Genomic DNA, 4,879 nt, shown 5'->3' on the forward strand with positions numbered 1-4,879 from the left:
ATATATATGATATTTGTATATGTAGCTTGCCATCACCAGTGCATGAATGTGTGTGTGAATGGGTGGATGACTGAATGTGTAAAGCGCTTTGGGGTCCTTAGGGACTAGTTAAAGTGCTGTACAAATATAGGCCATTTACCATTTATACCATGTAAAATCTGAAATTCCAAGATGTTCGAACTTGCCTTGTAATAGTGGCCTCACAGAGTCTCTGGAATCTACAGAAAAACAAATCACAACAAGATGACATTCAGGATTATAAACTGGTGTTTTGAAGATAAGTGCACAATGACATTGTGATTCAGCTTTAAAACAATTTTAAAAGCATACCATCTATAGGGAAGGCCTCGACATCAGACTCTGCATGCTGGGGAGATTGCAAAGCTGTGTCGTTTGGAGTGTTCTGCCGGAGTGGCGAAAGTTGCCGGAAGCTGGGAGGGGCATTATGATGCCTGCTGTCAGTGGGCTGGGGGGAAGACTGCGGAGTGGTGAGGGCTGTTTAGAAAAAGATAAATTTAAAAAGTTCATAAGTAATTACAAATGTGCTTTTGGCATATTTTTTCCTAAAGTTACAGTTTGATTTATAATAACACACACACAGGAAACGGAGATGTGCAAGAAGGTGCAGTATACAATGAATTTTTGAAGTGCACAAGTGTACATGGCTTTGCATTTTTAAAAAGTTTACAAACTTACACTTTTTGGACTATATTATGTGGTGATATTGCAGTATTCAAGCATCACAGATGTGTACAAAAGACAGGATTATAAATTCTTAACAATCAAAGATATGTTTGTGAATAAAAAAAGTTTTACTTGTGCTTTCTTTTATGACTGGTCTGAGTTTCAGCTTCAGACTGAAGGTCAGACGTATCACAGTGTTCACTTAGTCCTATGTGTGAAGGGACAGTTACTGTGTGTGTATATGTAAGCATTTAAACACTGAATATACTAAAATTAACAGTATTTTGTCTAAGTCTGCCATTGTAGGAATTCATGGCACTGAGACAAAAACGTAGCGCACAGTGTGACGTCAAAATTGGCGCAGACCTTTGACGCTGCGTTTTCTCCGTTTTTCTCGTCCACACATAAATGCAAAAACGGAGTTTTCGAAAATATCCACCCAGGCAGGCGGTTTTAGAAATCTCCATTTTCAGTGACCAAAAACGCTGTTTACGTGTGGACGAAAGGTGCAAACGCAATTGGTAGGTGAGCGTGCAACGTAAAGTTAGGTGAGCGTGCAACGTAAAGTTTGAATTGAGTGCAAATTGAAGCGGGTGCTCTCCAATCATTAAAAGTAACAAAGTCCTTGAACACATTTATACAGTTACCATTACATTTATCAATCATATATCACAGATTTAGAATTTTTTGTAGTACTAAGCAACTACAGAGCGAAAGTCTGGGTCAAGAGCCGAGGCGACAGCAAGAACAAAGGAAACCTCGAAGCGTTAAAGCTAGCTATGTAAGGGAATATAACGAAGAAATTATGAAACGAAAATGTTTTCTTTGTTGATATACTTTGTTCGCAGTGCAATTTATTTGTTGCCGGATTGTAAGAAGTAGACACAATTTCGGGCTCCCACATTTTGTGGGAGCAACGTAAATAACAGTAAAAAACTTGTTAATGTACAACATTAACGAGTTTTTTACTGTTATTCAAATGCAAACATGGAAATAACGAGTACAAAAAAAAAATCATTCATTCTTACCTTATACTAATCGTGGTGCAGGCCAGTGCAGTGCATGAACTGATGCCTTCTCCGGTCAATTCCGCTGAGAGTAAATCAAATGTCCCGCTCTACTGTAGAAGACAATGAATACCTGGGGGGATGTACCAATGTGAGAGGGGTGCTGCGGAATAGTCCAAGTGATCGCTGCTTTAATTTCCCGGTCAACTATACATAAATTGCACGTAGACACGATTTTTTTAAAGCTGGTGAACTAGACCAAGTCATTGATAACAAATGAACAAAAAATCTACTTTCTCTGGTACTTTATACCCGATCAGTTGCAATGCAATTTAATGCTCAACTACAAATCGATGGTTTTTGATGGTGACCGGAGCCGAATGATCGTCTACTATAAATAGACGTTTTCTCGACGTTGTTGTTGTCACCTGGTCGACTACAAATAGATCAAATATCAATGACAAAAAAACAACGGTAAATCAACATCGTTACAACATCCCTATAGTAAGACCGTCGGTTTACCACAGTATTTCAATGTTGTTACAACACTGGCATTTCAACCCCGACCATATACGACGGTTCGGATGAAAAATCAACATAGATTCAATGTCGTTTTGCTATCTGGGTTTACATGCTGTGCTTTAGAAAATAGGATACGCGGTACAAAACCATACTCCGCAGATATTGATAGATAGACGAACACTGCAAATATAATGTTGGAAACGAGAACGGCATTTGGTGAAGGGGTAAAATACACCATGAATAAAGCCATAGAATGAATGGCTGCCATGGTTGCAGAACGGCCTGATTTAATGACAAGAATGGGGAAGAGTGAGGTGAAGTGAACCAAAGCCACAAAACACGGTCAGACAAGGCGGGAATAGGGCAGTGGTCTGTCCGTCAGTATGAAGTTGGTGTGTGCTTTGGTGAACAAAAACTCGAGACCGGTACAGGGTTCGTACGGGTGCTTGAAATCCTTGAAAATGCTTGAATTTTAATGTTGTCTTTTCAAGGTTTGAAAAGTGCTTGAATTTCAGGTGTGGTGCTTAAAAGTGCTTGAAAGTGTAACTGTATTTCACTCACCACAAATAACTATCTGATTGAATAGTTTTCTTAAAAGATAGAGAAATAAAATGAGTCGCAAAATGTAAAAGCAAAATTTCCCCACCTGGTCTGTCTTGCGCCTCTGTCTTTTTCAATGTGTGACCCCGCCCCTCCCTCGGACAGTCGGGGATGAGTGCGCTAACATACCTGTAGGTTGCTGTTTTAATGAGTGTTTGATGGAAAACTACAAGAGCGGAGTTTGCGCTCTCCAGTCGCATGATAGGTGAGTCCTAGTAAATAATTTTCCAGTACGTGTACGTCACACATGCTATTTTCTTAAATTATGATTATTATTTTGCTAGCTATCAAATTCGCTGGAGAAATGATTGAAATGCACGCATGCATGAGTGTGATGCAGTATGGCAGCGCTATTATGGAATATGCTGTGAACTTGGCTAACATTACTTAGCAGTAATATGAGTTAATTTACTCAAGTGAAAGCTTTAAACATTAGCCCGATACATAACTAGCCAACTTAAGGCTTTCTGATTAACTCTCTGGGGTCGACGGACCCAGAGTCTCCATTTCAACTTGGGTCGAACGTGCAGACTTCAAACTATATACCAGTTTTTAAATTGTGTTGATAGGTCACGTAAAACGTATGGGGTTTTTTTGTTGTTGTTTTTTTAAATAAAACAGTGGCATTTACTCTGGGAAGAAATGGTTAAAACTGCATTTTCTAAGGAGAGCGCTAGCAAACACGCTTTGCTTGTGAGTGAAAAAAGAAAAAGAAAAAACACTCCTTCCCTATTGGTGGAAAAATGTACCATGTCGACCAGTCAAAAAATGATATTGCAACATGTGGCAGTGGTTGTTTGGGAAGAGGGGGAAGTTTTAGGAGTGACCGGGGAGAGAGAGCGAGTGAGCGAAAGAGAGAGAGAGAGAGTTTTGATACGTGAGAGATTTGTGACGTTTACCGTGTTTGGAGTCTCAAGTTAGTGTGTTGTCTTGTGTAGTTAGTGTGTAGTGTAATCGTGGTTTTGTTTTGTGTGTCAGTTCTACTACACTGTAAAATCTAATTAGTTCCCAGAACTCAAAAAAATTATGGAAACTCATTGCCTCAAAAAAATTGAGTAAAGCTTAGCTAAAAATGACTAAGTTAGGACAACTTATTTACTTTGAGTACTCTGTAAAAGCTCATTTGTTCCCAGAAATTAAAAAAATTGGATCAAGTTTACGTAAGATGACCAAGTTAGGGCAACTTACTCATTTTGAGTACACTGTACAGCCTTGTTAGTTCCCAGAACTCAAAAAAATTATGGAAACTCGTTGCCTCAAAAAAACTAAGTAAAGCTTACTTAAGATGACTGTTAGGACAACTTATACATTGCAAGTCTGCAGTATTAACAATAACTTGATATATCTGACTGTACAATACTAATTGTTTACCTACTGACAAACATGTTAAGTTCAACTAAATGAAAAAAACAATTTGTGGTAACCTGAATATGATTAAAAATAATTAACAACAATTTTTGTAATGATGTTAAAATGAGCCCAACTTTTATTTTCAAACACAACAAAGTATAACAGCCAACATACTGGACACTGTTCTGCTGAACAACAAACAATTATATTGCCATCACTGTAAATAATCTTACAATGAAACAAAGTCTCAGATGTAATTATTCTGAAAATAAGTTTAGGCCTACCACAAGTTTGTTTTGTACTTACATTACTTATATAATCAAAATAAAATATTTATTGTTCTGTCACAAGTGCAGTCTCTAATTTAAACAACACATTTGTTTTCCATTCCAACACATGAGCTGGAATGTTGTATTATTTTAAGGATGTCTTGTTTCCAGTCCAGGCATTACTGCCTGAATGACTATCATGGATCGAGGTGATCCAAATGTAGGTGCAGAAGAAAGTCTTTAACTTCCCTTAAGTACAGTGGCAGTGGATGTGGGTTGGAGATGCAATGAGCTTGAACTTGCAGGCGACCATCTTCACTGACCACACCATCTGTGACGGAGGACTCATCTCTCCTGGTGTCCTGCAAGCAAACAATCATATTTTTTGGAACATGAACTTAATTGCTTTCTTAAAACATTTTTTTCTGCATTTGGTATAGAACAGAC

This window comes from Oreochromis niloticus, linkage group LG23, assembly GCF_001858045.2.
Source record: "Oreochromis niloticus isolate F11D_XX linkage group LG23, O_niloticus_UMD_NMBU, whole genome shotgun sequence".
NCBI classification, from domain to species: Eukaryota; Metazoa; Chordata; class Actinopteri; order Cichliformes; family Cichlidae; genus Oreochromis; species Oreochromis niloticus.